Here is a 9,437-nt window from a genome sequence, read left to right on the forward strand (position 1 = left end):
CTCAAACCATGAATTCAGAACCCTAATTAGATAGAAGACTTTTGGTTAAGGGCATTTATATACCTAATCAAATAAAAGACCTTCGATTGATGGCATTTAGAGCCCTAATAAGACATAAGACCTTCAATTGATGACATTAAGAACCTTAATCAAATAGAGGACCTTTGATTGAGGGCATTAGCAGCCCTAAGACTTGATTTTATGGAGTGCTTACCCCTTTGCCCATCCTTTGCCAGATTTCAAGATCATCGAGTTTTGTCACCTCTACACAAACCCTACATTTCCGACAACCATGGCTATCACATAAGCATCTGACTGATCCAGCCACTATGGCTACTAGAGAGACACATCGATCTTCTAGAGGCAAAGGTAACATAACTAAAAGATTACATGGAGAGAGAGAGAGAGAGAGAGAGAGAGAGAGAGAGAGAGAGAGAGAGAGAGAGAGAGAGAGAGAGAGTACCTTGCAAAACACATGCTGCCTCGCCTTCGAGGAGGGGCTACACAACATGGACTTCTCGCAACAAAACTCAACAGATTGATCATTGAGTGTCTTTATAGTTTGCTCACATGCACCAATGAGCGGAGGTTTGACCTCCAAAGGGTAGAACAAAGAGTGTTTAGAGTATTTTCTCCATGAACGAGATGAGTGATGGAGTGTTTGAATACTAGCATCATCCAAATAAAGGTTTGGCTTCACAAAGTAGTGAATATCTCTATGAGAATCACTGAAGTATGACACCAATTCCCGCTCTAAGGACAAAACGTCAAGGGCTAGCAATTCTCACGATGTTATTTGTGACCCGACATAAGGTAAATGAAGAAATTAGTCGATTGAAGAACCAAACAAATGATGTTGACGATGGAAAGATTGCATGAATCGAACAATCAATATGTGCATGACATCAAGGCAAGGTGTCAAGTAGATGCACCGATAGAGTGGGGAGAAAAGAGACATTCTCACGAGTCTCCTACACTAAGAAGGTGCATAAAATTAGCCGATCGTGCTATGCGGTCCCTATACCATATTCATCACACAAGCAATAAAAGTGAGCGAGCTCCACCTATGAGGCTTGCCCAAGCGACATCGAGCTGAAGCAGAATGTATCTCCTTAATGCGCTTGAAGAGGGAAGGTCATCACACCAAGCTATCCAACTAATGAACAATATCACATACAAAAGTGAACAACTGTAGAAATGAACATCAATATGAAGCCTTATGAAGCATCCCATAACCTTTTAGCTAAACTGGATAGCAACATCCATTAGTAGAATAAAGGGCAAAGTAGCAGGCATGAGTCACTCTCATGCGACTCTAGGCAAAATGGAGTAGAGGAAGTGTAAGAGTCATTTCTGGATTTGAGAACTTGAACATGAAACAATCTACATCCAACAGTGTTGTAAGTACCCTCAACAAAGACGATGAACCTTCGAGCAGTAAGCTTTACCATAACTCACACTTGTGGTGTGTTGCGTTCCAATCAGTCTACCATAAATTGACTACTGATGGACGATGCAGAGAATTTAAAGCATTCACACAAATGATATCAACAAATACAAAATCAGTAGAGAAACCACAAACCAAGATAATTTGTGTTATGATAATAGTCTTAACAACTCTGAGAATGACCAAAATTGGGAAGCATACTCTGATAACAACTTGGGGTAGCTCTGAGATAAGTTTGGTAAGCTCTAATATCAGTTGTCACAAATTTTTTTTTTGCACTTTCTAGCTCACACAAAGAGAAAGCTTAGCAGGTTGTTTGGGTCATGCGACATGCAACTTGCCTTAGAGCCGAGGAGCTATGTAAGCCTAACTTAAGCAGATTTGAGGTCGTGCATATCCTATCACTACAAGAAAAACTCCAATTCGAGATGGATATTTGCAATGGATTTTTTTGTCGCCCATTAGCGACGGATTAGTGAGAGAAAAATATTCGTCGCTAACATTCGAATTATTTATGGAATTAGTGACAAAAATTATTCCGCTGCGCATCCGTCGCTAACTAGCGATGACTTAACGACATATAAAAACTGTCTCAACCTTCATCGCAAATTAGCAACGGATCAACAACAAAAAAATTATGTCGCTACTCCATTGCATAATGGCGACGACGTAGGCGACAACATTTGTCCGTCGCTAAATTTCTCGTAAATCCCTAATTCGATCCACTTTTCCCTTTCTTTTGTTTGTTGTTGGTCATCGAGCTCCCATCATTGGCCCACCCATCGACCTACTATCGACTGCCCACCGCCCCACGACCTCCCATCGACCGCCCGCCGACCTGCATCCTCCCTTCGCCCACCCACCGACCGTCGTCCTCTCATCCGACAATCGGAGGTGACCCCACACCCCTCTTCTTCACCTTCTTCTTGGGCCCGCCCCCCTCACTCTCTTTTGGGTTGTTGGAGGGCCGAAAACCCTTGTCGTGCCCTCCCCTCTCTCTGTTTCGGGTTGTTGAAGGGCCGACAACTCCTGTCGTGCCCTCCCCTCTTTATGTTTCGTTGCTAGAAGGCCGGAAGGAGGCCGGTGGCCCCCTGTCACATCTCTTGCTCCCCCCTCTCTCTCTCTTTCAAGTTCCTAGAGAGCCAACAACTTGCTGTGCCCTCTCCTCTCTCTCATTGTTGTTGCTGGAAGGCTGACAAGAGGCCGACAGAAGATAGGAGGTCGCTCGGCCTCCTCTTTTTTTTTTTGCAAGGGAGGGGCCGAGCCTCCTCCCTGTTAATTTTTTTGCCAGGGAGGGGTTCTGACCCCTCTCTGCCTCCCTGTCTTACGGGATGAGGGGGAGTGGCCGAGCCCCCTTCCCTTTCTTTTTTCGCCATGGAGGGGTCGAGCCCCCCTACCTGTCTTGCGAGATGCGATGAAGGGACTTCAACCCCTCCTTGTTTCCTTTTTTGCCAGTGAGGGGTCGAACCTCCTCCCTGTATTATTTTATATATATGTTCTTTGCAGGTACGTTACTAAGCAAATTATGTGATGCTTAGTGCTAAGCATCGCATGCTGTAAAAAATGCAATGCAAAAAGAAATAAGAAAAAAATTAAAAGGCAAAAGCAATTCAAATCGGGTAAATACCTGTGGTGAGTAAGTGATGCAAGCGCATCACATGTTATTTAATTTTTTGGATGCACCACTTTTCTGTTCACACACTCACTTAGTTGTTGATATCTAGAACTGTTTTGATGAAGTTTGGAGATCATACTGAGCATAATTTTAATGTATGAAAATAGAAGTGTTCTTATTTTTGGAGTACGGATTTCATGCTAGGCATGGTAGTAGTTTGCGGAATATTGGAGTGTGTTTGTTGCATGAACATGTTTGACATTTTTTTAATATGAATGATTTGGATATATTGCAATGTTTGATGCGATTGTATCCATGATTGCATGAAGTTACTTTCAATTTGATTATGACTTCCATGTGAAATTGTATCATTAAAACATGCTTCAAATGAATGTATCATGTTGTGAATAATTTGCACATGAAAATATTAAGTTATCAATGCATGCATCATAGTTCTTGTGATTGTATGACATTATATGTGTGTGTGTGTGATATATATCAAATATATAGCATACATTATATATTGCATGATAAATTTGATATTTTTTTCACTATAACATTATGATGATTCTCTTTTAAGTGGTTAAGATACTATTTGTAATATTATACGATAAAATGACTGCAAACCGTGAATGGATATACCATAAGATAGTTGACAATGAGGTATCACATGAATATATGGATGGTGTTGAAAGTTTTATTGAATTTGCAACAGCAAGTGTCAGTACAGTGCATACATGGTTCCTTAATATAAGTATTTGTTAAGTGCACACGATTTGATCTGGAGTTGCGAAGAGAAGTTTCACATCTCACTGATACAGAAGTACAAAAAGAATGTGAAATTAAGTTTGTAGAGTGGTTGAAAGAGTTGGTAAGGATGATGACATAAATTGTCTACGTGTAAACAACACTAAGTTACTTAATTGATCGTGATCACAATCATTGTTTATGTTTGTAGGTCCGCCATGGTGATGGTAAAGATCAAGGAATCTGTGATTTATAAAATGGTCTGACCAAAGTTGTGCAATGTTACAATGGGTACATCGTAAATGGTTATCGATTCTATACAAAAGACTACGATATTAACAAATCAATGATGAATAGTGGCGTGTGTGTCAAGGATAACAACTACGGTGAAAATGAACATAATTACTACGGTGCTATAGAGAAAATAATGGAGTTGACTTACTTAGGCATAAATAATAAGGTAACATGATTACTACGGTGTTATAGAGGTAATATTTGTAGGCTTCAAATCGCTTCGTGACTACGATGGAGGAACAAGATGCAAGAAAGGTGTGGCAAAATGTGGCTGCCAATCGATTTGCAGACATGCTGCACAATATGAAGACTGTAGCAAGAAAAACATCTGGCGGGATAAATGATCTACTGTTGTGGAAGGGCCATGGACCTCCTACTATTAGGTCAGATGTTTGGGATGCAATGTGTGATAAGTAGGCAGGGCATGAATTTCGAAACTGCTAAACTAAGATTGCACAAAACCGAGCAAAAATGCCAAATGCCCATCTACACACAAGTGAATTTAGGACTTTTGGGAGCCACATAAAGAAAATGGTAAGTCATCAATATATATTATCAATTTTATAAGTATTGTCGCAAACCTGCTACATAATTCTTTTATCATTTAACTTCGCAGGAAGCAGAAAAAGAATGTATTGTGCCATAGATGGATGTGTTTGTTAAAACACATAAACATAAGACCACGAGAGAGTTCGTATTAGAAAATACGAGAATGACAATTGTATGTATTTATTGTATTAATAATTATTGTAATATACAAGTTATCATAAACATTGTAATTCTTAATTATTAATTCATATTGTAATCATTACTTTGTAGGAGTCATATAAGCAACAGATGGTAGAGCGATATGACGATGACTCTACTCAGCATCCATCATTTAATCCTGCAGCATGGGGACTGCAACAGGTAAACCCAAAAAGGATTGTGTGTTTGGGTTTGGGAGTGATATGAACACTTTACCAGTCGTTGCTTTCTCCAGTCACGGTTCACAGAGTTCTCCCCTCAGCATCAGCTCCAAGCATCCGACTAACCCGCCTAATTCTTGGGATGGTGTATGACAGCTCGTTAAGGACACTATGCGTGACTACTTACATGAAGCAATTTCTGACGTTGTCCGTAATGAGTTGAACAATTTTTTTCAGAACAGGGAAACTTCGACTGCAGGTGAATCTCAGATATGAAAGTTTCATGCTATGTATTGTATGTCGTTAGATTTCATGTTACTTTGATTGCCTTAACTTAGGTATATTGCATATAATTTATTTCAGTATGTTATGTTTATCAATACTAACATTTCTTTTCTCGTGTAGGTTGTTGGCGATAATCAATGTAGTGGAGCTGAAGGCGTAGATCGAAACAATGAAGAAGAGAATGCATAAAATCTTGGCGATGATTAGATTCATATGTTGAATTTATTGTACCTTCTTTTTGTTTCAAAAATGTAAATGTTCATTTGTAAATAATTAAAACTTGCGAATTTTATAGTGGATCAATTAATTATTTTAGTTTTTTTTATATGTATTTTGATGTGTACTTTGTTTTTTATTCACAGGAAATATAAATTGTATCACGAGAAATTTTATCTCGATATTTATGTTTTAAATAATTTATTTTTCCTTTTTTACGATGGATTAGCTACGAAACTATCCGTCGCTATTTGATGCCAGCGTCCAATTTAGCGACGGATTTTGATTTGTCGCTATTTACTAGTTTATCAATATATTTTTGCGATGGATCTTAATTCATCGCTGAGTTTGTTGCTATAGTACCAATGGCATTAGCGATGGATATTAATACATCGCAAAACCAAAATCTTTGTATAGTAATGATGGCCTTGATACGGAGCTTGGCGTTTGCTAATTAGTCGCAAGTTAGCGACATAATTGGTGATAAATAGTTTTCATCGCTATTTAGCGACTATAATTTTATGATGGAAGCTAGCCATTGTTACACCGATGCAAATCCGTTGCCAAACAGTTTAGCGACAGATTAGGGTCGTCGCTAATTCACAGATTTCTTGTAGTGTATGTATACTTAGTACAATGGAATTGTCTTGAGCAGTAGTGTTGAATGGGTTGATAGTGGGGCAATGCCTAAGTCTTTGGCATATGAGTGTCCAAGCTAGCGAGGAATGGGTGTGTTTCCTTCTTGTGATGAGCCCACAAGCAATAGAGGGTCGTAGAGCAAGCTACACATCAAAATAAGCATCATGGACATTAAAGTGAATATTGAGTTCTCAAGATGCATCAAACAAGGGGCATATTGTATATCGGCATGTGCAAGCCCCACAAAGCATATATTAGACCCCACGAAGAACCCCTCATCATGATGGAGAACTCCTTTCAACCACCAGTTGAAGTCAGTTGCTAGTATGACATAGTGAAACTTTCTAGCCAAGAGGAATCACCATCCCTCGACATGCACTCATCGAGAATCTCATAAGGGTGCAAAGTTAGGTGACAAGAGCAAGCTCCATGCATGTATGAGATGCCTAAGTGTAGAATTTGCATACTCGTGAGTACACGTGCTCTCTGATGTACTATTCATGAGATATAGGGGTTGCCCACTTTGAACTGTACGGTAGTGCACCAATGCAGGTCAAAAAGAAGGTCTCCTATATAGGTGTTATGGGCGCTGACCCTACCAATAAGAGAAACCTTAATATCCTTTGAGAACCTTGAAGTTTTGTCTCTAATAATGTTTTCGTACGTAGACTTTGTATTTTGCTGAAATGATTGCCCTAGGTTCTTTGCACTAGGTTCTTTCTTACATATGAATGTGTCAATAAGATTTCGATCTTGCCTCGATAATTCTTAATGTGCATGGAGATACGTAGCTTCGAATTTTGGGCGGGCTCGCATAGGCAACGCCATGGCACCTCCGAATGAAGTACTTTCTTTCTATGTTCTAACTTCACGAACACATTCCCCACATATGGTTGTGCGGGAGAATACTTGACTGTGACATGAATTTTGCATGAAAGGCCTCTATTTGCATACACAAAGTTTAGATGCAGGCCGTGGGTGACGTAACACTCTGAAGCATTTGAATGGCATATGATCGCCCCGATCAAAAAGTGGGAAACACCCGGCGAGGCCCACATTAAATGGCGGAGAGCTGAAAAGAAATTAAAAATCGAGTTGCAACCCTTCTGCGGAAAGGCCGGATCTGGTGAGATCACATTGCACAAGTGCATCGTGTAGCTAAACTTGATTTTTCCTCCCACAAGGGAAGGGTCTTTCATGAAAAGGGCACAGATTTCTCAAAAAATTACACAACAAAAATTCATGGAAAAAAATTGGAACTGCTTACGTCAGCATGACACTTTCCCACTGTGATGCCAAATGTTCAACTCATAGTGAGAAATGTAGTCCAAAAGATACCAGCTCAGCAATTTTTGAGGAAAACTACATGAAACAAGTGGAGCCTAAGGGACCATTTGTTTCATGCCTTTTTCAAGAGACTCTTACATCAGAAATAGGGCCTCTTTCTTATAAAGGGTGAGACAAACATGTATATAAGAAAATATGGAGAGACCCGCCTGATAAATGCTTAAAAACAACTTTCCTATCAAAATGAGTTCATACCTCTCTCCGGCTAACTACTTTCGCTCCAAAGAATTTTCTTAAGTGGGAATGTAACAAAAGCCTCCTTAATGTTTTATAGTTTAGCACAAACGAAGGGCATCACTATATCCATCTTTGCATCTCTGTAAAGTGTGTGTTCTGAACCATAACAATTTGTGCTCCCTTTGTTTGTTGTGGAAAGGGGATCCAATGACACGTGAGCAACTCGACTGGGGGACACTTTTAAGATCATAGTAGGAATTGCAAGGGGACTTTTGTATCTTCATGAAGACTCACAGCCCAAGGCAAGCAACATCCTGATAGATAAAGACATGAACCCCAAGATTTCAGACTTTGGGCTGGCAAAGGTTTTCGGTGTAGACCAGAGTCGGAGCAATACCAGCAGAATTGCAGGAACATAGTAAGCATGCTTTCTTTTCATTTAATGTGTGGTGTTTATGCACTTCAAGTAGGCCTTAGACAATCAAAGCAGGTTATATGTTCCGCCCCCGAACAGGGCAGTTAGCTACATCTCATGTTCGAGGGTCCCAAAGAGCACCACGTATGTAAGCATGTGCATCTCGTATCCCCATGTTTGTCCACATTAATTAGCGTTGGAGTTTGATGCGATTGCAAAGACTTAAGTACGCTCTCTTCCATTGGTGCAAAAAAAAATGGCGATTCTTGAAAAGGACTGGTTGTAAAGACTTAAGTGCCCCGAAGATGATTATTTAAGACCCAGTCTCTGCACTGTAGGATTACCCAAGAAAGAAATCTCCCCTGGAGGAGGCCATGAACATCAACCCTATCACTCTCTCTCTCCTTTTTATTTCTGCTTTTGTGCACATCCAGCAGAAGATCCTACATTGCTCCATCAAGCACCGACTGACCTGCACATTGACTGTTGTGGAGCCTGATTCAGAGTTTTTACCCTTATAGGAGGAGGGTTTGGGGGCTCATCCCAACATGGGTAGCATCATTCAACTTGAAGAGTTGTAGATCCTGATTGAGAGTTTTTACCCTTACAGGAGAGGGGTCTGGGGGCTCCTCCCAGCGTGGGTAGCATCATTCAACTTGAAGAGTTGTGGAGTCTGATTTAGAGTTTTTACCCTTACAGAAAGGGGGGTCTGAGGGCTCCTCCCAGCGTGGGTAGCATCATTCAACTTGAAGAGTTATGGAGTCTGATTCAGAGTTTTTACCCTTACAGAAGGAGGGTCTGAGGGCTCCTCCCAGCGTGGGTAGCATCATTCAACTTGATGAGTTGTGGAGCTTGATTTAGAGTTTTTGCCCTTATAGAAGGAGGGTTTGGGGGCTCCTCCCAATGTGGATAGCATCGTTCAACCTGATTGGTTGTGGAGCCTAATTTAGAGTTTTTGCACCAATGGAGGAGAGGGTACTTAAGCCTGATTCACTCTCTCCCTCCCTTCTATTTCTGCTTTTGTGCACATCCAGCAGAAGATCCTACATTGATCCATCAAGCACCGACTGACCTACACATTGACTGCTGTGGAGCCTGATTCAGAGTTTTTACCCTTACAGGAGGAGGGTTTGGGGGCTCATCCCAGCGTGGGTAGCATTATTCAACTAAATGAGTTGTAGATCCTGATTCAGAGTTTTTACCCTTACAGGACAGGGGTCTGGGGGCTCCTCCCAACGTGGGTAGCATCATTCAACTTGAAGAGTTGTGGAGTCTGATTTAGAGTTTTTACCCTTACAGAAAGGGGGGTTTGAGGGCTCCTCCCAGCGTGGGTAGCATCATTCAACT

This window comes from Nuphar pumila, chromosome 2 (assembly GCF_984573655.1).
Source record: "Nuphar pumila chromosome 2, dmNupPumi1.hap1.1, whole genome shotgun sequence".
NCBI classification, from domain to species: Eukaryota; Viridiplantae; Streptophyta; class Magnoliopsida; order Nymphaeales; family Nymphaeaceae; genus Nuphar; species Nuphar pumila.